We start from the raw sequence: 27,116 nt of genomic DNA on the forward strand, positions 1-27,116 counted from the left end.
TAAGATCACTTTCTAAATTGTTGGCCCGCATCATGAAGCCACAGAATTCAACCAAGGAATGCAGTCACGCATAAGGAAAAAAATACCATCTCCTTCCAGAAACTCCTCACAAGGGTAAAACTACATTTGCCCTTGTGCCTTGTTTAGAGGTGAAGCCACATACTCAATTATGCTGGCCTTCCCCTCTCTCCTTGCAGGTACTGGGTGAGGTTAGTCTGGGGTTATTGATGCAACATTCCTATTTTAAATGCAAAACAAAAGAGACATCATTTGTCTTGAATGCAAAATAAAGCCCCAGTGCATTTTTCAGGCAGCTGATGCACAATTGGCCTAGCGTTCATTTCTATGGCAAACACAAAACAAGCAAAAACCCTAGCAGGTTTGAGGTGGTTGCTTCTCTGTGAACACAATCAAGCAAACTCTAAGGAGGCAGTTTTTAATTTGCATTTGTGTTGAATCCTTACATTTATATAAATAGTGCTGGAAATCATTCCCTTGTGTTCTTATAATACTGTATCTGATTTCTGGAAATGGAACTTCCCCAGATCCAAAAAAATTAGCAATAACTTAACATCAAACACAAAGTACTTAAAGTGCTGTTTTCAACATTTTTGCAGTTGCTGGGCTAGTAGTGATCTTTAAAGCAGCCTGTCCACAGACGTTTCACATTTGCATAGGATCAAATCATAAATATCTGCTAGAAAGCTCATGGCTCAAAGAAGCTGTACTCGGCCTTTTAATATCTGTAGCTAATTTCCTCTCCATAGTAGGGTTGTCTTTCTTTTATCTGGAAAAAAATAGAAAAAGAGACATTATTGAATCATTAGAATAATTTGTCCCCAATAAGTAAAATTTTCTTTAGATGATTAGATTAATTCTATAGGAAAAAAGGAGATAATTTTTTGGGTAAGCTCTGATGTCTTATTTCTTACTCAAAGAAATGATCACTCCCTTCCCCACCCACCCTCTTTATTGCACACAAAGACAGACAGCAATAATTTGCTTCCTATTAAGGGACAGGTCCTTAATTTCTCTGTGTTCAGGAGCTGGTGCTTTCATTCCTAGGCTTCTCATCAATGGATGCCTGGGGCCAATTTCCCAATAATTCTGGTAGGAGAGAGGCAGGGAATGGGCTTCAGAAGACTTCCACACATTCCTGTCCCAGCCCTTAAGGCAAGGCACCAGCTGGAAGGGTGAAATGTACTACTTTCATTTAACTCTACAAGTGTCTGCTAAGAAAGGTACTGGACCAACACTGACTCAGAGCTGGAGGACAGACAAATATGAGTGGTGACTCTCATGTATGCCGAACTCCTATGGATCAGGCTCAATATAAACTCGAGATGCCTGAAGTTATTGGGAAAATGAGGGTCCAGTTAAGAGGTGGCAGGAGAGTGAAGGGGCCAAAACTCACAATGATTTGCATTTCATTCTCGTCCCCACCTCCTAACAGCTATGGGATCCCATAAAAATGGATTAGTGTCTCTAAATTTTCTTTTCTGAAAAATGTGAATAACATCCCGTTGCTTCCATTAGAGGTAAAGTAATATTATATAGATGAGTGTTTGGCACCCACTAAGTGCTCAGTAAATAGCAGAAAGTACAGTGAGATCTGAGACAAGGGGGATGAAATGAGCCAGGGAGACTCTTAAAGGGTACAGATTTTAAGTGATAAGGAGTAACTGGGTTTGGTCAGGCAAAAAGGATCCCTTCTAGTGTGTGGGTAGCTAGACCAAAGGCATAAATGAGCTACTGGGAATAGCCCACATGGAAGACATTAAAGAAAATGGCCCAATACCCATCCTGAAGCTCCCTTACCACTACAAACCCAAAGCCATCATACTGGGTGGCTCAGGGAACACAGCTGGTTCTTACCACTTGTCTATTTGACATAATGACAAAAGCAAGATTGCAACAAATAAAATTTCCAGAGCATTCCAATTTGGTGTACACAAATGAATATGAATTAGCATGAGACTTGCCCAATAATAGGTGCTCAAGAAGCTCTTATTTGTTAATGAGAGTGCTCTCTCCATTACTATGGATAATAATGAGTAGAATGCCTTACAAATTAAGTATAACATCCATTCACTATAATTACTCAAGATATTAGTATTTTTGCTCCCTCTATCACTTGAGAGAGAGAAGCAGATGATACAAATGAGTTCAGAGCTAACATTTAGTCTTTTTAGAACAAATAAACTTACATAGATTGTTCAGTGCTCAATTTCCCACCTTGATTCTCAATAAATGGGAGCTAACATTCAGGATGACGACTTAAGGTCCTGCTGGATCCGTCGGTATGAAAGAAAGATTCTACTACAGCCACTGGACTGTTGTTAAGGCAGGAAAGTGGACTCATATTTTCGTAGAATGTTAGGGTGGGAATTGACCTTAGAGGTCATCAAATCTAATCTTCTCTTTCACAGATGGGAAAACTGAGACCTAGAGGGATGGGAAGACTTATTCAGAAAGTCAGAAAGCAGGCAAAACAGAGCTAGGACTGAAACAGGATGCCTGACCTTTGTTCACCTCATGTGTGCAAGAAAGTCCATTAGTAACAAAATCAAAACCAATTTAATAACCAAATCCAGATAGATTAGATTAGATTGACATAAAAACCAACAGATGATAGATAGATAGATAGATAGATAGATAGATATAGATCAATTGATCAGAATCTCCATTCCTCATGCACTTGGATAATCGAAAGTTTATCTACTTATCACCCCACTTCTGTTCAATGGGCAGTTTTATTTTTCACCTATGTCCTCATAAAACCATCCCAAGTCTTCTCTCTCTTCTGAACTGTTTCTAATAGTGACTCACAGTTTACAAAACATTTTTATTATCTTATTGAGAAGCAAACTCATTCATCCTAAACTATAAATGGCTTCCATTACTTGATAATGCATCCTGGGTAAATCCCAGAACCCTATGAGATTATAAACCCTCTTTAGGTAAGAAGTCTGCCTCCCTTCTTCTTACATCCTCCATGGCAGAGACTCCAAAACAGTTTTATAGACTGGCTGCATCAGAATTACTTGGAGAGCCTTCCAAAAATACCTATTTCTGGGCTCCACTTATGAAAACCCTGATTCAGTAAATCTGAGGTGAACATTTCTACAAAGTTCCCCAGGTGGTTCTAAGAATTAACCAGGTTTTTCAGTACCCCACACCAGGCTAATATCCAACAGGACCTCAATAAATACCTGCTAAATGACCTCTGAAGGACAGATTCAAGTCTTTTATAAAACCAACAACTTTCCAGATATATGAGAGATTTTTGGAGCAACTGTTCAGTTCTAAAGACTGCAGGGCATTCTCTTGTCATTTTCTTATTCAAAATCGTAATGGAATTAATCTGCTTTTTGGGATAATTTGTTACAGACTGTGCAGGTGGATGACTAGAAAATATTTAATCATTAATAATCCAGCAGAACTTAGCTCCAATGTGATGCAAAGGTATTAAAATTTACCTTTGGATCATTTGACAAATAATGTCAAAGAAAGAGGGAGGAAGAAGATGAAAGCCTGGGGAAGGGGGGCAGTGCCTTGCCAAGACCAAAATAAATTGCACCTACTCTATTATGGCAACTGCTTTGCCTGAGAGAGTTGAAAGGAAGATAATAAATAAAGATGTTCATGGCCAGAGGCCCAGTATCTGCCTGGAAGCCAATGGCCAATGTTTAGGCACGCCTTCCCTGGTTCATGCCAAAGCTTCAAACACATTACCAATAACTGGAGCCATCAAGGTGACCCAAGCTAAGATTGATATATCCAGATGTTGGGTGTGGTCATCAATGTTAATAACTTGTACTAGCAATGAGCAGATGGCTTGAAGGGCAGAGAGAAGTTCACATAAAGATAACATGATTCTTATCACTGAGTAAACCTGGGATAAGAAGATCCCAAGAAAAAAACCCAAATCCAAGTTCTAAGCCTTAAATGTGGTCAAATATCTGGGGCAGGGTAGTGATAAGGGTCTTTGGTCTATGTCTGTGGAAGAACTTCTGTTGCCCAAAAGAGACACTAGGAGATTGAACTTAGAGACAAGTTAGTATTCTACCATGCATATGGATAAGGGCTGTCGCAACTTGACCGATGACAAAGACAACTTCTAAGATACATATTTTTTAAACCTGCTGGCCTTTTCTTGTCTCTAAAATAACAATATCACAAGAAGAGATGAGCCAACTGGCGAGCATCCATCAGCAAGTGGTCCCAATGAGAACTGCCTGTGCTCTGCCCCTGGACAATGTGACACTCTGCTCCCCAAACTGCCTGTTCAGCAAACCTTTCAACATCTGCATGTCAGCACCTCAATACAGCAAAGTCATCCTCAGAGCAGAGAGAAGCTCAAGGAATTTGGATGAGAATGGACTTGGGAACCTTGAAGCAGTGGACTCAGAGGATTTGTATTATTTTGTATGTGTGCCCTTTCATGAACAACCAGAAATAAAGTAGTAAGAAGTTAAGAGCAATTCTTGCCATATTTATCCAATTGGATCTGTGTTAGATAACTCAGAAAAGGACCCTCAAATTTTCTGATGGCCCTGAAACCATAGAACATCAGAGTAGGCATGCTTTTTAACATCTCTACAATGTCCAAAACTAACATTTTAGACCATTCTCTCAGTTGATTAAAGGGGAGACTGAGACCAAGGAAGTTGGGTGGCTAGGTGAATAGAGACAAAGTTCATTTGCGAATCTCTTTTGTAAAATGCTGTGTGCTTTTTCACATATATCATGAAAGAAAAATGTAGGATGGATGGATGGATGCATGCATGCATGCATGGACAGATGGACGGGAGGAAGGTAGGATGGATGGGTGGATGGATGGATGGATGGATGGATGGACAGGTGGGTGGATGTATAGATGCATGGACAGATGGACGGGTGGAAGGTAGAATGGATGGATGAATGGATGGATGGATGGATGGATGGATGGACAGATGGGTGGATCCCTGGCATTACTGCATGAAAAAAAGTGAAACACTTGCAGAAATGTAAATCCAACATGAGAGCTTGAATCAGCAGTTTCTTCCTTCAATCACTCCTTTATCTCCTTCAATTGCCTTAATTCTCCCATAATTAAGACAATTAAATTAAAAAGAGACCTCTAAACCCAGTTTTAAAGTTCTCTTTAATACATATCCTCAGTGCTTTACTGGGCTTATGCAGTCTCATAACTTCCTAAATGTTGACAACCCCCAAATTTGTATCTCCAGACTGGACCTCTATCCTGAACTTTAGGCTTATCTATAAAACTGCCTCTGCAACATCTCCCCTTGTACGTATAAAAGATATTCCAAACTGTATGTCCTGACTAGACTCTTAATCTCTTGTTCCCCATGCTTGGTGCTCCCATATCCTCATCCAGCCCATCAGCAAATTTTGTTGATTGTACTTCAACGAAACAACAAGATCTTACACTTCTTGCCACTCACACTGGTTCAAAACCTTTTTTTATTTTATTTTTTTTACATTTCTTTATTTCTGAGAAACAGAGTGAGACAAAGCATGAGTGGGGGAGGGGCAGAGAGAGAAAGAGACAGAATCTGAAGCAGGCTCCAGGCTCTGAGCAAGCGGTCAGCACAGAGCCTGATGCGGGGCTTGAACCCACAAACTGTGAGATCATGACCTGAGCCGAAGTTGGGCGCTCAACCGACTGAGCCACCCAGGTGCCCCTCACTGGTTTAAATTCTGGTCCATCCCACCATGATCCCTCCATTCTCCCTGATTCTAGCTTGCTCCACTTTGAGAAATTTTTGACAGAGCATCAGAGAAATCTTGTCAATATGTAAGGTAGATCATGTCACTCTTCTGCTCCAAACCTTCTGAGAGCTCCCCATCTCACTCAGCATGAAAGCTAAATTTCTTCAAATGAACCACAAAGCCCCACATGATCCAGCCACTCATATCTCTGAACTCTACCACTGCTCTCTCCACTCCAGCCACACATGGCTCCTAACTCCCCAAACCCTGAAGCCTGCTCCAATCACATAACTGTGTTCTTTCCCCTCTCTGCCTGAATTCTCTTCCCTTAGATTTCTACCTGGCTCATCTCATCTCCTGCATGTCTTTATTCAAATGTCACCTTATCAGTGAGGCTTTTCAAACCATAATATTTATAATTTCACCGGCCATACTCAGAACTTCTTATCCCTTTCTTTACCTTATTTTCCTTTAACACATTATGACTTCACAGGAAGTCCAAGAAGTAGAAGTTAAAATAGTTCTAAAAATAGCCACTGTGACACCTTTGGTCTTCTGCTTTCTTTTCATAGGAACTACAGAAAGTTATGAGGCTTGACTCTTTCTACATTTCCCTGGAAATCGGGCACTAAATCCAGAGCAACGGGCTGAAATTAAAGATATTGATTTGCTTAAATGAAGCACATTTTCCAACACCTGGTTTAAAGGAGAAAAATCTCTTTCTATGCCGTCAAGACACTCTACATTTTGCAGCCTTGAAACAAATGCCAGGAGAATGTCGTTCTTCTTTTCCCATGTTCCCTCTATAATTTTTATTGTATTTTAATTTACCCTTTGTTATCTAACAGCATCAGAAAAATAAAATTCAAATAAAAATACCACCATGACTTGAGATGAGGCAAAGAAGTCTCTCTTTCCCTCTCTCCCCCCTCCCCAGACACACACACACACACACACACACACACACACCTCACATAACCTTCTTCACAAGTTTATTTATCTGCTTTTTTCTGACTCCAAGACACCAGCAATGTGTTTTGGGGAGTGTGGGCAAATGCAGAGATTCTGCCTGAAGAGTGGGAATTTGATATTTGCCTTCTCCCAGATCCACCCATTCAAGGGCCCCTTTTGGTTACTTATTGTTGAAATGACTCTGCAATCACACAGTCATAATTGCTGTAAACAAACTGGCTGATCAATCACTTGTGTTTTGTCCTTATCATCTGGGCTCCTTTTTATTCTGTTTTCCATACTCACCATTTTTCAATTCATTAAAAAGCATAATGATTCATGAATACCTGTCTTACAAAATGTTTGTCTTACAGACCTGGTACGACTGGCCAGACCTTTTTTTCTCCTGCTACCTATACACTTAACCATGTATCTCCTCAAGTGCTAACTGCTTTCTGGGATGGTAATTATTATAACAATCTCTCATTTGTTGAAATGTCAGGATGTCCTACAGTGGAAGCTTCCTAACTTATCTCCTTATTTCCAAACTTGCCTCTTTAGGCCAACTGAAATGCCTTTTAGAAATTAAACCAGAGGTTGTCTCTACTGCTACTAAAAGCCCTGGAATGAATTCCAACTGACATTAAAGCTAACTTCAAATTCCATGGCCCATTCCTTTAGGTCCTGCATGATCTGTTCACTGCCTCTTTCTCAACCTCATAGTCCTCCTCTTTCTCTCTCATTTATTGCTCCCCCGCCACTCTGGCCTTCTTTCTGTTCTTCTGCTCACCAAGCTTATTCCTGCCTCTGATCTTTGCACATTTAATCACCTTTGCCTGAAAGGCTATTCCCCAAGATGTCTGCATGATTGACTCCAGCAAGTAATTCAGGTCCCATATCATCTCTTCAGAGGCCTTCCCTGACCACCTACACTCCTCCACTCCTAGGGGTTCCCTCTGCTATCGTACTTTTTGTAGAATTGGTCACAAGCAAGAATTCTCTTCTTTGTTGACTTGCTTACTTATTCATTATCTGACTTCTCAATGAGAATCTATGTTCCACTAAAGCAAGGACTTTACCTGCCTTGTTTCTTGTTGCATTCCTAGGGCTATAACAGTTCCTGGCACGGAGTAAGAAGCTCAATAAAAATTTCTGGAATAAAAGAATAAATACATGATCTCACTTAATCTTCACAAAATACAGACAATACAATGGAGGCTTACCAAAGTTAAATTATGTTCCCAAGTCTAGTGTCAGAAGCAGTAACTGAACCTGGGTTTCCAAAAACGTGATCATTAGGTGAGGATTCTGGGGCTTCATCCCTCTCTTTCTTCAGATGTCTAAAGAGATGCCCAAGTCCTGAGCCATCTCAGCCAGACCCAGAACCATAGAATTAATTATTTGGATAGATTGAGAAAACACTAATATCAATCTTCATTCAGTACCTAGACCCTTTCCCAAGCAAAGTGCTGTGTTATAAAATCACAAGCTCTCAAAGCAGACAGACCTACGTTTGAGTCCCAGTTGAGTGGCCTTTGATAGTGTCCTTCACTCCAGACCTCAATTCCCTTATTCTTGTTCTCTAAGTGGGAACATGCCTTCTAGGGTTGCTTTTGGGATTATATGAGATAAGATACAGAAAGTGCTTAGTACTAGGCCAGGAACATGTAATGTTCAATAAAAAATTATCTATTTTTAATGTTGTTGTTAGGACTGAAAAAAATGTGATATAAGAGCTAAGAGAATTGATTCTAGTGTCTTGCAGATCTGGATTCAAATCCTACAACTCTATGGCTTTGGGCAAACTTGGGGACTTCTCTGTGCTTTGATTTCTTTATTTGAATATAGGAGATAATAATAGCACCTTATTTATTGGTTTTTATGAGGAATAAAAGAGAGCATAACCCAAATCTCTGTCCACATAGTAAGCGAAAAAAACCTAGCAGCTATTGCTATTATCATCACCATCCATCAAGTAAAATAGTGGGCCTTTGTGGGGGATAAGGAAGGAATCTCTCTGACTCTTCCAAGCCTTGTATCTGTGATCCTAGAATTTCTCCAGACTAGCCAATCTCCCTGCCACCTCTCAGGGCTGAGACAATATCCACTAGAATCCTCCATTACGTGGCCCCCCCCTGCCCCCTTCAGAGGCCAAAGGCAGCCTAAAATCTCGATCTCTCCTTGAAACCACACCGCACAAATCCAGATGTGCACACACGCGCGCACACACACACACACACACACACCCCTGCACTCAGAATCCTGCTTAGCTTTCAGAGGAAAGAAAAAGGCGGTTGCTGTTGATCTTGTCAAATTGCAGCCATCCACATCACAGCTCCCACATACTCCCCCAGGCCCCTGCCTGCAGAAAACACACTCCAGTTCATTTTTTCTTCCTCGCTACCAGTTGGACAGACTTTGTGGACCCTTTTAAGACATTTTGGGGTATTGTTTCCCAGCATATGTGGGCAGCATTACTACTTCCACCCCCTCAGGACTACTTAACAACATCAGCAAAGCAATTAAGCCTGGTTTTCAGGAAAATGCCAGCGGCTCTGCAGTGTCTGGATGGGAGTCTCAGCCCAATTATTTCCAGCTAGTTGTGAACTGCGGAAAAGTGGACTTTACTTCATTAGAATCTCAGCTCCCACTGATTAAAAGTCGGCTGTGTTAGAGACAGTAAGGAAAAATGAAACAATTAAACTTGTCATCAATAAAATTGCTGTGTATTCCTCAATGCAGAGTTTTACTTCTCTCCAGAGGAGTGATTAAAATGAACTGATTGAACTATAATTTGATTGACTGGAGAGCCTCCATCCATTGCGCTGAACCTGAACTTAACACTTATTGCTCTTCTTAGCTTGGGACATAAAACCCTCCTGCAGGCCTGCCAGAGCCTGGCAGATGCTCTGAACCCATCAGGTAGTGCTTGCCCTGCGCAGAGAGATCTGCTGAGGCATGTGGTAGGCAGAATAATGTGCCCCCAAAGATGCCTATGCCTTAACTCTGACACCTGTGAATATGTTACCTTACATGGCAAAGAAGGACTTTGCAGATGGGACTAAGGTTAAACATCTTGACAAAAGGAGATTATCTCCTTATCCAAAGGCCCAATCTAGTTATATGAATCTTTAAAAGAAGAGAACCTTCCTGATGATGTGACTACAGAAGACTCAGAGAGAGACAATGTTGGAGTCTTTGGAGATGGGAGACAGGGCCATGAGCTAAGGAATGTGAGTGGCCTCTAGGAGCTGGAAAAGGCCAAGGAAGTGCATTATTCACAGGAGCCTCCCAAAAGGAATACAGTCCTATCAACACCTTGAATTAAGCACCGTGAGATCTTTGTCATACTTCAGCTAATCTTTAGAAGTGAAAAACAACAAATTTGTGATGTTTTAAGCCACTGAGTTTGTGATAATTTGTTACAGCAGCGATAGGAAACAAATACAGGGATCTGGGCAAAGCTGGGCAAGAAGGGCAGGCACTGGTATGTATAGTCATAGTCCAGAGGCTGCAGAAATGAGCCAGATGCCAGAAAGGAAGCAAGTTGCATTCATGGCATGATCTGGTGTGTATATGGTGCAAGGTTTTGGAAGGGGAGCAGATGGGGAGGAAATGCCTCATGCCCTGAACATGTTACATAGGACATCCAAAGCCATCTGACACACAGAGTTTGCAAGGAGATTACATTTCACTTATTTTGCAAAGATCCTGCACCGAGTTGGTGCTCAATAAATGCTGAGTGATTTAAGGTTGAATGAAAAATGTACTAAAAGAATAAGTGAATGGAAAAATAAATGTGAATCAAGTAAATGCTGAGTAAAAATGCTATATCCAAGCCTGATAATCTGGGCATTTTGACATTGGGTCAGGAAACCATACATCTTACCATGCAGAACCCCAGGGAAAGCAAGAAGAAAGCCCAGAATAAGGCAAAACATAGTCCTGCTTCCCAATTGCGTTTCTGCATGCAGGTGCTTTGAGCCCATTTCCAGGACTTGTCTGAGATTTGTACCTAGATTTGGAGCCAGAATATGAATTCCAGCTGGGATTTACCACATGTCTTCATCTGCTCAGGCCACCATAACAAAATGCCACAGATGGGGTGGCTTAAACAATAGAGATTTATTTTTCACAGTTCTGGACGATGGAAAGTCCAAGATCAAAGTGCAGCCTGATTCATTTCGTGGTGAGGTCTCTCTTCCTGGCTTGCAGATGGCTGACTCCTTGCTCTGTCCTCACATGACCTTTCTTCAATACTGTGCTCGGATTGGGAGAGAGAGAGAGAGAGAGCCCTTGCTTCCTTCCTCTTCTTGTAAAACCACTAATCCCGAGGCACCTGTGTGGCTCAGTTTGTTGAACGTCCAACTTCAGCGCAGGTCATGATCTCACCGTTTGTGAGTTTGAGCCCCACATTGGGCTCTGCGCTGACAGCTCAGAGCCTGGACCCTGCTTCGGATTCTGTCTCCTTCTCTCTCTGCTCCTCCCCACTTGTGCTCTGTCTCTCAAAAATAAATGTAAAAAATTTTTTAAAAAACCACTAATCCCATCATGAGGACCCCACCCTCATGATCTAACCTAATCTTACCACCCAAAGACCCTGTTTCCCAATGCCATCACTTGGGGGGTTAGGACTTCAACATATGAATTTGGGCGTGGGGGACACAAACATTCAGTCTCTAACACCAGAACAGCTGTGTGACCTTCAGTGACTTACTTAACCTTAGTGATCTCCATGATCTCATCTGCAAGTCAGAGTCTAGGAAACAAGTTGACAGCACTCACAGAGTACCTATCATATTTCAGGCTCTTTGCTAAGTGCTCTCTGGGCATTAAACATCTTACCACTCCCACTAATCCTGTACATTCTGACAGCATATTATAATTTTATTTTAGAAATAAGGAAATGTATGACACCTAGAAAGAGGGAGTAATTCATTCATGATCACAGTGGCAAGGCCAAAATTTGGACCCAAGTCTATTGGAAACCAGAACTGGGAATCTTAACCCAACATAAAGGAATATTATGGTTGAGGCTGATATGATTGCTCGAAAACTCTTCAGTCCTAGAAACACTTTGCAGAGCTAGGCAAAGGCAGTTAAGGCCATGTAAATCCTCTCAATAATAATTCAAAGGAAGCTCTAAAATACCTACAGTTGAATAACCAAAGTGTGTGTGTGTGTGTGTGTGTGTGCGCGCGCGCACGCATGCACGCACGTGCACGTGTGTGGTTTTGCCTGTGTATATTTGCCGACATTGTGCATAAACTGTCATTATGCAATAGAAATGTTCCACACAGAACAAAGCACTGTACAAGGCCTGTCATTCATGTGGCATCCCCTAACAATTGATGCTTGCTGCCATTTTCCACTGGAAAAGAAATGCGATTTCTGTATGTCAGGTGACAGTCTTTAAAAGGCCTCCAATGATTCATATTTCAATGTGTATTTAATCCACCCTGGCAAACAGCCTATGTGAGCCTCTCCACTGCCTTCTTCCTAGCAACCAAGGCCTTTTATCACAACTACTTCAAATGGGCTTGCAGTTGCTTTGCGTGTAGGGCTCAGATTCCTGACGCCAGGGCCCACCTCTCCTCTTCAGCTCACAGCATTGAAAGAAAGATGGATCAATGTGGCCTGTACCTTGAGAATGAGTTCAGTGTCAAAGGTTCACGTCTATCTTGTTTATGAGTCTTCTAGCACAACCCAGTGCATCATGTTGCTCAGGAATAAGAGGCTTATGTGAGGCTAGCTTGTAACTAGAGCTATGTCAAGACTGTTCTATTCCATGACTCTGAGGCTGTGTCCCTCACTGCGGCCTTTGTGAAAGCCTCCAGGGGGCCACCCAACTAGCTCCCATGATGGAAGGAAAACAGGCATGGGAGAGGGGAGAAGTAATTGTGCTTCTTGAGCAGTGTCTGACTTTACAGATAGATCTTCATTTTTACAAAAATATATTTCAGAGAGAGAGTGTGTGTGTGTGTGTGTGTGTGAGCAGGGGAAGGGCAAAGGCAGAGGTAGAGAGAGAGAGAGAGAGAGAGAGAGAGAATCCCAAGCAGGCTCCATGCTCAGCATGAAGCCCAACTCAGAGCCTGGATCATGACCTGAACCAAAATCAAGAGTCAGACACTCAGCTGACTGAGCCATCCAGGCACCCCACTGCAGATAGATCTTCTTTCCCCACTTTATAGATTACATCTTTCTCAGGCTTTCAGAAAGCATCTGTATGCCCATGACTCTCAAGTTTAGTCTCCAATCAAAGTGTCTTCATCAAAGTCTAGACCCAAAGAGCCAACAACAAATTGCCATCTCAGCCTACACACCATATAGACAACCCAGACTCAAAATGTCCAACTGTTTGATCTCCCACACACATATTCACACATGTTCTTATCTCATTTTTACTCACTTCAATAAATGACACCATTGTTTCTCCAGGGAATCATCACTGAAACTTCTATCTTTCCCTGACATCCAACCCATTGGCAACTCTGGTTTACTCTACTTCCCAAATATTCCTCAACTCTACCTACTTCCCTCCATCCTCACTACTATTGTCAGCTCTTAAATACCATGAAATCCTCTTAATTGGTCTCACCATGGCTACTCTTGGCCTTCCAGCAAATTAGTTACTTCACTATGTTAAGAGTGATCTTTTTTAAACCAAAAATTGGATCACATCATTCTTCTGATTTAAGTACTTCTGTGACTTCCCTTTATCTGTAATATAAAACCTAAAGTCCTTTACTTGGATTACAATGCCCAACATGAACTATCCCCTCCCTCCCTCTGCAATTTTATCTAATGACCATCCTCCCCTCATTTATTATGGTCTCATCAACCTGGATTCCTCTTGGCTCTGCAAATATGCAAGCTTTTTATTATCTCCTGGCCATAACACATGTTGTTCTATCTGCCTGGAAAGCTCTTACCTCTGCTTTTCCCATGTTGTCTCCTTTTATTCCATTAAGAAACCCAGCTTTGGCGTGCCTGGGTGGCTCAGTCAGTTGAGTGTCTGACTTTGGCTCAGGTCATGATCTCACAGTCCATGAATTCGAGCCCCACGTCAGGGTCTGTGCTGACAGCTAGGAGCCTGGAGCCTGCTTCAGATTCTGTGTCTCCCTCTCTCTCTCTCTGCCCCTCCCCCACTTATTCCCTCTCTCTCTCTCTCTCTGTCTCTCAAAAGTAAAATAAAAACATTAAAAATTTAAAAAAAAGAAAGAAACCCAGCCTTATTACACTATCTTCATAGTTTATTCACCTTCTCCATCCCCGCCATACCCTATCATTTCACGATTCACCTTTATAGACTTATAACAATTCATTTTTATCCATTATTTTCCTATCTTTTATTGTCTATTTCCTCCTCTAACTTGGAAACTCCAGGTGGATTTGTTCCATGCCTGGAATAGAGTCAATGTTCAGTAACTACTTAACTAATTAAGAGCTACATAGATGAATGATTGGCTTGCCCAAAATTCCACAGCTAACAGGTGACAGGACCAGGATTCAAACCCACGTCTGCCCCTCTCCATAACCTGTACTCTTAAGTCATGATTTTTGGCCTCAGAGCTAGTCATTGGGAAATTCATGTGTCTGCCTTCCAGCCCATTATGCCAGGAGTCCAGCATTCATATGCTGCCATTCCCACCGAAGGTTTTGGTAGAAGATAATCCTCTCACAGAGAAGTCAGAGGTGGAATTCCAGACATCCAAAGGAAGGAGAGGCCCATGTACCATCCAGGGAAGCTTTCTGGTCTACCTATGTTTTAAGTTGTGACCATCTAGGACACAGACTCTGCCTATGTAATTGGCATAAGAAAGGACAACCGACTGCTCCCCAAAAACTCATTTATGGGTCCCCAGAGACTGAGTTCTGAGTAGATGGGGCCATGAAGACATTCAGAAACTTTTCAGTGGCTAAGGAGCTTATTAAAAATATTTTATGTATCCCAGACAAATGCCTTAGGCCCACCTGAGTTCCATGCAGCTGTGGGAGCATCTCTGAGCACACAGCCAGCATCCTATCTCAACTGTGTCTCAGCAAATCTCTATTTCTTTCTATCCTCAAATATTATCTAAATCCATGAAGATCCCTCAGCGACTGACACGTGTAGCCCCGAAGTATATGCTAGATAATAACTCCAAAGGACATCCTCAACCTATGTGGCATGAGAGTCTGGACAAATGCCTCAGCTTCCTATTTGTCAGAGTGACAATTCTGCAGTGCATTCTGCACCAGTCCTCAGAGAGTCCCCAAGTGAAATTGAACCCCCATTACCCACTGTGGTAAGTCACTCAGTAATACATCTTCTACCGGCTTTTCTTCTCTCTCTTCCTGCTTTCTCACTCTACTTACTTGGATCACCCCACAACTAAACTACTTACACACAACTCTGTGCCTCAGGCTCTTCTTTCAGGGAAACCAACTTTAAGAAGGGCTAAGTCCTACTTTAGTGTTCACCACTCAAGGAACTACAAACTGAAAAGAAAAAAAGCCAAGTATTGGCTCTGAGTAGTGCCCCCAAAATGAAAAGTTTGGAAGCAGAGACCACTGCAATGTGAAGAAACCTTCCCAACTGAGTCAGTCCTTGGCCTTTTGACCGTCAGTAACCTTGAACTTCTGAGGTCATCTTGCTCCACTCTAAAACTTTTCATAGCTTCCTGCCCCTTTTACCCAACACCTAAACCTCTTAATATTCCTCCAACTTATTGCTATAGGCTCACTGTTCTGCTTACAATGGTTGTTTCAAACCTCTGCACTCCCTATGTTCCAGTGGAACACCAGACTTCCCCACCTTGGATACTTTGTTTCTTATACCTCCATCTACCCTGTTCAAGAAGCCATCCACATAGGACCAGCTTATGTCATTCAGCTTGTGTCATCACACTGGGCCCCACGTTTAGAAGGGCCCCTGTGCTTGAGTTAATGTTCTGCTCTTGTCATCTTAAAATTCTTAATTATCTTTTGAACAAGGAGATCTTCATTTCATTTTGCACTGGGCCCTGAAAATGGTGTGGGTGGTCCTTTCTCCAGAGCATGCAGGCATGAGATTTGACTTTCGATTTACCATACAGGATTGTCAAGGAACTATCATGTCTCATATTAAGACAGAATCTCTTTCTTCTCTCTCGCCTCTCAGACCAAAATATTTTTAAAGCCAAAAGTGGATTATTTGAGAGAAGGAGAATATTGTTTCAAAGCTGCCTCTGCCCATTTTCTTAGTAAATTTGGGACCAAGAGCAGAGTTAATCTGAACATCCTCAGGGGTGCCAAATATTCCCAGGCGCCCAATAAATATTGTCAAGAGGTAGAGGCTATATCTGTGAGTTTTAAGGAAGGGGAATTCCAAGGGTGCTCTCTCATATCTCCTTTGTTGAGTCTCAACATCTTATTTCAGTATTTTGCAGGTCTTTAAATACCCATGGTTTATTTATGAACTGAGGGTTATTAACTGTTTGAAACTTCATTAAGTCCTTCCCTGGGGATAGTCTCAGCTGAGGTCCTTTTAGATGATCCCTCCCCAAATATCTGTCTAGTTTAGATTTAATAGAACAGTTTATTGTATGTTGATAAAATAATAATGAATTAATAAAGCTTTCACTGAGACTTAGGTAACAGATACATAATCTATCGTTGTTAAAGCACCATGCAAATGTTTTTAATAATCAGCATTTAATATGCAGCAACCCAGACGTAAATCCAGCCTCAACACACATTTGGAAAGTCATTTTAAGCAGCTCATGAGTTTCTTGGAGAGGGGAAAACCCTCTCCAATTAAAGCCAATTGTACAGTAGGATATCTGGTATCCTTGAGTCCCTTAAACCCTGGTAGGGACCCTGGGCCCTTAGTTCAGGAGAAGCAGAGAACCCACCATTGGGAGATGCCCCCAGCTTCCTCTCCCCAAGAGATTGGGATTTGTAGATTCTTGACACTTCTGCCATGAATTTTGAGATGCTCCACCCAGAAAATGAATCAAGGATACTATAACCAGGTGATTTGGACACCCATGTTTACATAAAACATTACAAGGATAGCTACTAAAGAGCTTCACAGTGGCAGGTGGGAACTGCCACAATAATCATATATAATAGTTATATCCTGTATACAATAGAAATCTTATCTGCTGTTTATGTTCTCTCTATCAGACTTGCCCTCTCGCTTGACTTTTCCAGACAGGAGTCCTGTACCAATATTTAGACCAAATATCACAATAAAAGTTATTCTTTATCCTCTTTTCCTGTATCTTATTCTTGAAAGAATGTTGATGCTTGGATGACTGACACTGGTTATCACCTTGAATTTGTGCAAAAGGTCACATTTCAGGTTGAGATTTTCATGATCTTAGAGAAGTACCCAGGAGAGGTGTAAGCAAGTTGTCATGGAAGTGTCCCATTTCAACACCTTGAGAAAGCCAGCTTATTCACCTATAGTGAATGGAGATAGAGACCTATATTATAACCAGACCATCTCCATCACTGACTAATCTCAGTGCCTGCAGCACCACCATCACCACATTTCCTTGGGATTAACTGTAAACCCTGAATTTGGTAAAGTGAAAGAAGTGTTGGGTTTAAAACTAGAATAATTGAATTCAAGGCCAAGACATAATCTTACTAGCTGTTGTTCCCTTAGGTAGGTCGCTTCTCTGAGCCTAAGAAAGGACATTGGATTTCACGAACTTGAAATGCACTTTCAGCACATTTCAGTGCATTCTGTCTGGGGGAAGTAAGACATTTAATTTCATTAGTAGCCATAATCACCTTAGCACTGATTAGTTTGCTCAATATGGAAACACCTTGAAAAGCAGAGAGCAGGTCAGTGAGAGTGTGACTGCCAAGACAGGCAATCTTGCTGAAGTCAAGCAATTGGGGAATGAGGTGGCTCTAGGAGAACAGGTTCTAGCATGGCACTTCAGTGAGAAGCTCTGGCTATTGAAGCATAAGGTGTGGACATTTCAAAGCAAAGAGAAGAATGAAGAAGGAAGGGAAGAATTTCAAACAAATAAAAACTTCACTATGTTGTCCTTTTGGCCAAGAATGGTCTCTGGTCACTGGTAACAAGTAATCTCAACTCTGTGTTCATCCCAGAACTTGGTGTATAAAAGCCATCCTGTACATTTGGAGCCATATTGCCTTGACATCCAATCCTGATGAGTTTCTTAAACTCACTGTGCTTTCATGTCTTCATCTGGAAATTGGGACCAATAGCCCTCATAGAGCCATCATGAGTCAAATGAGTCCATATATGTAAAATTTGGCTCAGTGAGGTTTGCGATTATTTTCCCTCTGCCCCTGTGTTTCTATTTCATGGTGAGTGAGGATGGGAGGTTCAGAGAGAGGAAACTTTATTCCCCTGTTCTGTGGATAATAGCCCCCTTAGATCTTACCATACTTTCTTAGAGATCCTGTCATCTCTTAGAGTGTCAGGCCAAGAATAGTGCCTCAGACAATGGCCTTGGGCAACATAAAAGGGATTTACAGCCCAGCTGGCAACTCAGGCTGCTGCCTCCTCTAGGGGGATTTTGTCCTTAGAGGCTCTAAAATTTCAGGGAAGAAATTACAGTGTCATCTCTTAGCTTTTCCCCCAAGCACCTGTCTAACACTCTTTAGCATTTTCAGATGTATACATACACAGATGCACCTGTACACACAGGTTCGTGTAAGTACACATATACATGTTCATAGACATAAGCACCTATACACACATCTGCAGAGAGAAATATACATATAAACATGCACATATATACACTCACACAGAATAATATATGTACGTACACATAGAGACATGTACTGATGTAAATACACCCACAAGAGGAAAAATATTGATATATGTATCTATACTGGTACAATGTCACTTGGCACATGGTTATACTGTCACAAAGAGTATATCCATGAACTGGACCACATGTCCAGCAACTTTAAGGAAAAGAGAACCTAGGAAACCATGCCTTCAGCCCTCAGTTCTAGTTCAGTCAACACTACATAGACCCAACTTTGTAGGTGTGCTAGGGACTCAGAGTGGAGGACGGAGGCAGGTCAGAGGAGACTGTCCCACAGACTCTAGGAAGGTCCAGCTTTCAGAAATTTGCCAGCCCTGAGAACCCATGGAAGTGAACACCAGGCTCTCCTGGTCAGAAAGTAAGCAAGACCACTCTGTTTCTTAGACCTGTGGGCCCCAACTCCAGATTTCCCACCAGCTATGAAAAGGAATTTCTGAGGAGCTCCTGGCCAACCAAAAGTAGCTACGAGCTAAGAGTAACTTCAGCCTGATCAGATTCGCTGGAAGAAGAGGAAACCTAGATGGGCACTAGCCAGAGTTCACCAGAGTTCACCAGAGTCAGGGGCAGGGGTGAAAGATGACTGGGGAGAGTCATGATGCTATGGAATCTCCAACATGGCCTCTACTGCTCCTTTGAGGAGGTTCTGCCTAGAGCATTTCTGCCACATTTCTCCATGAGGTTTTGTTGATTCTAAAACACTCATGGCTTCCTGTTCCCACATGCCTTCTTTCTGCCCCTCACTTACAGGTTACAGACCCGTGACCAGCATCCTCACAGGACACCTATGGCCTACTTCAAGATGGCAATTCCCACCTGCTCATGAAGGCCCTAGAGTCACCATCAAGACAAATAAAAGGTTTCAGGTCATGGAGAAAATGACCACTGGAAAACTCAGTCTAAAATAATCTACTTTGCACGTTACCTGGAGGTACAAAATAGAATGCATCCCATCACGATTCCCCAGAATGACTCAAAGAACATTCTCAGCTCTCAAAAATTCCTCAAGTTGGCTGCCATCATAAAAATCATTTATGGGAGGCTTCCATTCAAATGTACCTGGAATGAATAGTATATTTACTTTTAGGAGCTGTTACCATAAGAAGAGCTCATAGAACAGTTAAATTTTAATAGATAACACTCTAAAATATTAGGTACTCCCTTGGACTTCTCACTTAACTGGGCTACCCAAAATAAGCCGGTTCAAATTCCTCACCTGTCCAACTGCAGATGGAACTGTTCAGGTAGAAGCAAATGAAGCAAATGTTCACAAGCAAATGAAGAGCTTGTGGCAGGATTCATGTACCATGAAAAGTCTGGTCTGAATGGCCATGTTGTCCTAACGAACTCTGTGAGTTTATGAATCCATGACATGATGGAAAAGACACAGGACTTTGGAATAAGGTTTACTTCATGAATTGGGGAGCCAAATAGGGAGTTCGTATTTGAATTGTAAATCCTAGTGCCTAACCTGGAGCCAGGTTTCTACTTGGAGAGCACTATAGGCCCAGATGATTGATTGACCCTCCAAGTTTTATCATGTCCCATAAGTCCCCATGACCAGTCCCTGCTTTTTTTTTTTTCTTTTTTTGGCTTGTGTTCATATGTTCCCTACATTCTCATGTGAACTGACTTAGGGTCTGAGAATATGCCCACTTCCGTGGCTCCGCGCTTGCCGTTCCCTAAGCAAGTGCTCTAATCCTCCACTCCTCACCTTTTGGACTCCTACACATACTTCAAGTCTCAGTCCAAGAGGTATCCTCTCTGCAGCCTTTTTTGACCCACCTTTCCTGGAGGCTGTGTCCTTCTATGAGCTCCTTGAGCACAATGTCAGAATTTTTGCTTTCTTCTAAATTTCTCCAGACTACATGAACTTTTTAGGAAGATAGCAAGCATTTATCTTATTGCTGTTATCTTTAGCAGTATCCTGGAGTCTGGTATGTAACAGATGTTTCAATAGCATTAGCTGCATACCTGTATGAATTCAGTGGATACAAGGCAGCTAGTGTAGTGGTTAAGAGACAGGCTTTGAGCTAGACTGCCTGGGTTTGTATCCTTGTTCTGCCACTTACTAATAGTTGGACTCTGATAAATTCCCTTATCTTTTCTGTATCTCAGCTTCTTCATCTGCAAAATGGGTATTATTATAATCATAGGGTTATTATGAGGATTAAGTGAGCTACTATGCATAAAATGTTTAAATAGTGGCCAATACATAGTAAGCACTCAGTGCATGTTTGCTGTTATTATTACATCAAATAAGTACAAAAGCATTCCCATCTGGGCATTATCAGTGATTCTGAAAACTTTTCAATGGTCAATGCCAGAAGAGAAGAGGGCAAGAAATGGCTCTGCTTGCCCTTTGGCTCCTATAACCATCTCTTCTCTGGAGCCCAAACATCCTCTATTTAGTCTGAGTGGACTTTATTTACAAGGGCCTAGTTAATCAAGTCCATCTGTAATGTAAATGTGCTTCTCATTATGCTAATGCAAGCACTAGACATGCAAATCCATAAGCATTTGCATGCCTAATGCAACAGTTCTTGTCCACCCTGTTCTGTTGCTATTTACTATCTAGTTTTTATGACTTATGGATTTCCAACCCTTTAAATTTATATCAGCGCCGTGACATATCTGCAAGCAGCGACAGTTTTATGAGCACTAAAAAAGCTGCAACACACCACCACTAAATACTAATGACATAAATGCTAGCTGTAATGGCCCCTATTTTTATTACAATACAAAACCTCAATATATTGCAATTACCTCTGCACTCAAACCAGACCAAGCCACACTGTACAGGAGCCAGACCAGTGGAGAAGATGTGACCCACAGTAGAGTTTCCGGGTCAAGCCAGTCTATAGCTCTGAGGAGCTGAAGTCAGCAATTATGGCAGGAATTTCATCTTGAGCATCCACTGGGCCTGGAAGTCAGAGATCTCCATTAGAGACAATACACTTAGATGCTGAAATAGGCCTTAAAACTCTCACGTATTGTCCAGAGATGGCTCATATGTTTTAGCCCTGCCACTCTCTGCCCTCCCCATGAAAATGAAGAATAAAACCAAGGAAAGGTGTCACAACTACAGGTTCCCACTCCCAAATGTGTCCCTAACCTGCTATGTGACCCTGAGCAAGTCCCTTCCCTCTCTAGGCTTTAGACTCTTCATCTGAAGAAGAGAAACTAAATATCGCTAAGAGTGTTTCCATGTCCAATATTCTGGGACTGGTTCTATAGAAAATTCAAGCCCAAGATGTAGCCATTAATTTTCTCCAGAATGAAAATATATCTACCAAGACATTTTTATGCCTCGTTTTATAAGTTCTGATTTTGCACCTTAAAATAATAACACCTTGAATTTATTTTATGGCATTTTCCATCTAAAACACTTTTCTGTCTGTTATGGCATTCATTCTTGGTGTCCTGAGAGAGTTGAGCCAGACAGGATTTTTTTTTCCATTGTGAAGGTGGAGAAGTTGAGGCTGGGAAAGGGAAAAAGGGTTTCCCAAAATTTTAGAGCACATCAGGACCAATGTCCAAATTAAAACCTATGCCTTTATTGGTGACCTTTTATTCAGCTGTCTCTACCTGTCCTGTGGCTACCCCTTCCAGAATCTGTGAGTAAGAGTGACCTTTCTTGGTATAATAAGAAGGACAATGAAAAGATCTTGGACCAGCTTCTCTACAATGCTTCCAACTCCACCACTGGGGTTTTGTTCATTTGGCTCCTGATATGAGCCCCTGGGAGAGGTAGTTCCCTAAGCAGTTATCCATCACCAGCCTTTCTGTGTGGACTAATTTACAGGATCACTTTTCCCAGGGAGAAATAGTTAAGGGCAGGCTCAAGTGACAGGTGTGCATCAGTTGAGAACATGGGGGCATTTTCTGGGGGCAGGAACCCTGGATGGGGGATATTAAATGGTCACAGGAAAACAGGAGTGGATGGTCTTGAGAGAAAAGAAGAAGATCAATGAGGACAAACTGTCCCATCAAAGGCCAATCTCCTACTTCCATTTGCCCTGTAGGCCATGAGATGAAGTCCTGCTGGCTCAATGCAGAAAAAGATGATGCTTAACCTATTTGTTTAATAGCATTTTCAACATTAGAACTTCTCTTGATCATTATTTGACTAAGACTACTATAATCCATTCAGAATGAAGAGAAATCACTGAGAATGGCTAAAAAGTGGTGTCATGGACGGAATTGTGTCCCCTCAAAATTCATATATCAAAGCCTTAACCCCCAAAGTGATTATGTTTGGAGACAGGGCCTTTAGAGAGCTAATTAAAGCTAAATGAGGTCATAAATGTAGGGCTCTAATCCAGTACGAGTGACGTCCTTATAAGAGGAGAGACTCTAGAGATGTATGCACACAGGGAAGACCACACGAGGGTAGAGTGAGAAGGTGATCATCTGCAAGCCAAGGAGAGGGGCTACAGGAGATACCAAACCCACCAACACTTGATCTTGGATATCCAGCCTCCAGAACTGGGAGCAAATAAAGCTCTGTTGTTAAGCCACCAGTGTATGGTGTTTTGTTATGGTTCTGGTTGACTCCCTCAAAGGAAAAGCTGAAGGAGTAAGCTTAACCTCACATTAAATGGAGATCTGTGTCTGAAGAGGCTAAGGATATAAAATGATAGGGAAAGGCAGACTCATCTTCAAGGAAATACCTCAGCTGTCTCAAAATCCCATGCAGGAATGAATAGAATCCTGGGAAAACTGCCCAGTAAACTCTGCGTAAAGAGCAAATTAACAAAGAGATGAAAAGAATCCCAACATATGATACTTCAGCAAACAACTACTCACTCCAGTACCACAAAATAGGGAACAGTCACCCTGGGTGTGAGCATGTATTTGGCAGAACTTGGATTGTATCTCCCCTTATGAGGTCTGAAATCCTCATAAAAGATGAAAAGGTCATCTCTTTAGGTAAGGCATTATTCTCTAGTATTAATATAGTTGATTGACTGTAGATTTCTATATCACTTAAGACTTTGGTCGGCAACAAAAGTAAACCCAACCCACATGGCTTAAGCAAAAAAAGGAAATCATGTAACCAAAAGATCCTGTAAGTGAAAAGTTTATAAACCTAAGCATTCTCAGGCACAGCTGGAAGAAAAAGCTTTAACAATATCATTAGGACAAGGTTTTCCTGTTTGCTCACATCTATCTTCCTCTATGTTAGTGTGATTGTCATGAAGCTCCTCCCTTTTGATCCCATAATGCCTGCTCATAGCTACAACAATATATTTCCTTTCATATCCCATCGGCTCCAGGGGGATCACAGGAACAAATCACTATGTCCCAGGAAACTTATGACTCTGATCAGCCAGTTAAGAGTCACATGCCTGGAAGAAGTAGAGGAATCGGCTTTTCCCAAAGCACACATATTACTGCTGGAGGAAGGGGAGGGGAAAAGATACACCTTTAACTGAGAAATGAGGGCTGTTACAAAAGACAGAGTGAATGGATGGTTGGGTGGTCAAAACACAATCAATGTACATTCTGACATGACTTCCTTTTGTAGGTAAATTTCTGGTGTTAATAAAAGGAGGAAAGGTAGAGGCATTGCCCAAAGAAGACAAATCTGGATGAGTCCATGTGCTCTCAGTTGCATGTAACCAATCACCTTGACTATTGGGGAAATAGTCCTTCAGGGTGCATATGAAAAGTCACCTGTTGGATCTCTGGTCTTAGTTATGCCATATAAGGAGCTTAGATGTCATCTTTCCCATCCTTACAACAAGAAAAATGCTAAACAAACTGAAAAATCAATATATTTTTTGAACCCATTAGAGATTTGGGATTATAGGGCAAACTGATGTCCTGAAATGTGGAGAGACAGTTAACTACAGAAAAACACAGCCAAAATCAGCTTACTTGGAGCAGAAGCTACTGGAGTCTTAATTCAATATGACAAATAAATGCAAATTTTGGTGAATTTCTGGAGGATGAATGTGGATGAATGTGGACTAGCTTGAGAGTGAGAAAATCATGGGGGCCACAGTCTTACATTTATCCTCACACTTTCATGGGTTTTAACTCCAGAAACCCCACCAGATCCCCATGGTGAACAGCCAGGACAAATCCCTCATATTTCTGACTAAGGGGGTGGGGGGAGTAACATTTTGAAATATGCCCAGTGCACTCTCCATAACAAAGGCTTATTCTCCAGTTAAAAGAATTTTACCAGAGCCTTATCTCAAATAAGCAGAAAGTCACTTACCCAACAGCAGCCCCCTCTAGACTCCCTATCTCATCTAAAGAAAGGGAGAGAGAAAGAAAAGTAAGAAACTCTTGTGAAGGTCACAGCCTAGGGAAACTAAAACACTGGGATTGCATCATAAAATTATAGAATGCCTACACCTGCTCCACACCTTACACCACAATAACAGGTTTCTGATGTAATAATAGTGAATTTTAGCTGAAATAGATGCAAGTCCCAGATTCCACTTAAGAAGATTTTTGGAAAAACCATAGACAACAGGAAAGACAGAAACAAGGACACTAGAAGAATCTGAAGCCCATGACACTTATGCAAACATTAAACAAAAACCAACACCTAGATAGACTGAGATAGAACTTCACAGTAAAAGCCCATATACCTCAGTTCCTATTACCTAACATATCATGTCTGGCTTTCAAAAGATTACAAGACATCATGAAAGGAAAATACAGTCTGAAGAGACAAAGCTAGCATCCTTACCAGACTCAGATGTGACACAGATTTGGGAGTCATTAGATTGGAAATTTAAAATGACTATAATTAATATGTTAAGCTCTCTAATGGAAAAAGTAAACAACATGCAAGAACAAGTGTGTAATATAAATAGTAAGATGGGAACTCTAAGAAAGAATCAAGAGGGGATGCTAGAAACCAGTGAAGAATGCCTTTGATGGGCTGATCAGTAGATCAGTAGATCAGGCCACAGATGAGGAAAAAAATGAGTGAACCTGAAGATATGTCAATAGAAACTTCCCAAACTATAATATAAAGAGGGAAAAAAAGAATGAAAAAAAAAATAAAAATCCATCTAACAGAATATCCAAGAACTGTGGGACAATTTCAAAAAATATAACATACATGTAATTTGAATACTAGAAGGTGCAAAAAGAGAGAATAGAGCAGAAAAATGCTTAAAGTAAAAATGGCTGAGAACTTTCCAAAATTAATGATAGGCATCAAAGTATAATCTGGCAAGCTCAGGGGCACACTAAGCATGATAAATACTCAAAAACTCTATGCCTCTGAGTATCATATTCAACCTTCAGAACACCAAACACAGAATCCTGAAAGAAACCAAAAAGGAATAAACATCTTACCTATAGAGAAGCAAGAATAAGAATTACAGTGGACTTCTCATCAGAAACCATGCAGGCAACAAAAGAGTGGAGTAAAATGTTTACTATGTTGGGGAAAAAAAATCTCACCAACTTAGAATTCTGTATCCTTCATCATCCCCTAAAAGGTAGTGGAAATGAAGACTTTCTCAGACAAACAAAAACTGAGAAAATTCATCACCAGCACATCTGCTCTGCAAAAAGTATTAAAAAAATTTATTCAGGAAAGCAGGAAAATAATATAGATTAGAAACTCAGATCCACATGATAACAGGAGAAGCACTGGAGAATGAATAAAGATAAAATCTTTTATTTTTCATATTCTTAATTGACCTAATGAATAAATGTTTTGGAAATAATACCAACAATGTAGTGTATGTTTATAGCATTTGGGTAAATAAAATCAATAATGGCACTTTTATAAGTGATTAGTGGGCAGAAGTTGGAATATTCTGCCAAAAGGTAACTGCACTACCTGGGAAGTGGTGTACAGTTGACCCTTGAACAACATGGTTTTCAACTGTAAGTGTCTATTTAGATGTGGTTTTTTTTCCAACAAATACAGTACAGTACTGTAAGTGCATTTTCTCTTCTTTTTGATTTTCTTTCTTTTTTTCAATTTTTTATTTAAATTCTAGTTACTTAACATGTAATGTGATATTAGTTTCAGGAGTAGATTTGTCTAGTGATTCATCACTTACATGTAACACCCAGTGTTCATCACAAGTGTTCTCCTTAATACTCATCACCCATCTAGCTCATCCTCCACCCACCTCCCTCCATCAAACCCCAAAATTCTCTATCATTAAAAGTCTCTTATGGTTTGACTCCCTCTTTTTTTTTCCCTTCCCTTATGTTCATCTATTTTGTTTCTTAAATTCCATATATGAGTGAAATTATATGGTATATGTCTTTCTCTGACTGGCTTATTTCACTTAGCATAAGACAGACTAGCTCCATCCACATCATTGCAAATGACAAGATATATCTTACATCTTCTTTATCCATTCTCATCTTCCTTATGATTTTCTTAATAACATTTTCTTTTCCTAGCTTAGTTTATTATAAGAATACAGTATATAATCCATATAACATACAGAACGTTTGACTGTTGTAGTTGAGTTTTGGGAGAATCAAAAGTTACAGATTTTCAAGTCATGGGGGATTGACACCCTTAAGCCCCATGTTGTCAAAAGTCACAATGGTGTTATTTAACAGAAGACCATGGGGGAGGGGAATGAAAAAGAAAAAGAGGTTAGAGAGAGAGGGAGCCAAAACATAAGAGACTCTTAAAAACTGAGAACAAAGAGGGTTGATTGGGGG

At 41.1% G+C, this 27,116-nt stretch overlaps 1 long non-coding RNA gene across 2 annotated transcripts; it reads right to left on the minus strand.

The window, feature by feature from the left end:
- Nucleotides 1-420: 420 nt before the first annotated feature.
- LOC125915278 (uncharacterized) lies at nucleotides 421-24,769 on the minus strand. Of its 2 annotated transcripts, XR_007455620.1 has the most exons (6): nucleotides 24,679-24,769; nucleotides 21,216-21,372; nucleotides 19,375-19,508; nucleotides 16,967-17,097; nucleotides 7,749-7,821; nucleotides 421-787 (listed from the first exon to the last, which is right to left on the minus strand). It is a non-coding gene; the product is annotated as an uncharacterized LOC125915278 (long non-coding RNA). The 2 variants fall into 2 exon arrangements; XR_007455619.1 differs by lacking the exon at nucleotides 16,967-17,097.
- Nucleotides 24,770-27,116: the final 2,347 nt, after the last annotated feature.

Source organism: Panthera uncia (assembly GCF_023721935.1).
Source record: "Panthera uncia isolate 11264 chromosome E2 unlocalized genomic scaffold, Puncia_PCG_1.0 HiC_scaffold_19, whole genome shotgun sequence".
Classification (NCBI taxonomy): domain Eukaryota; kingdom Metazoa; phylum Chordata; class Mammalia; order Carnivora; family Felidae; genus Panthera; species Panthera uncia.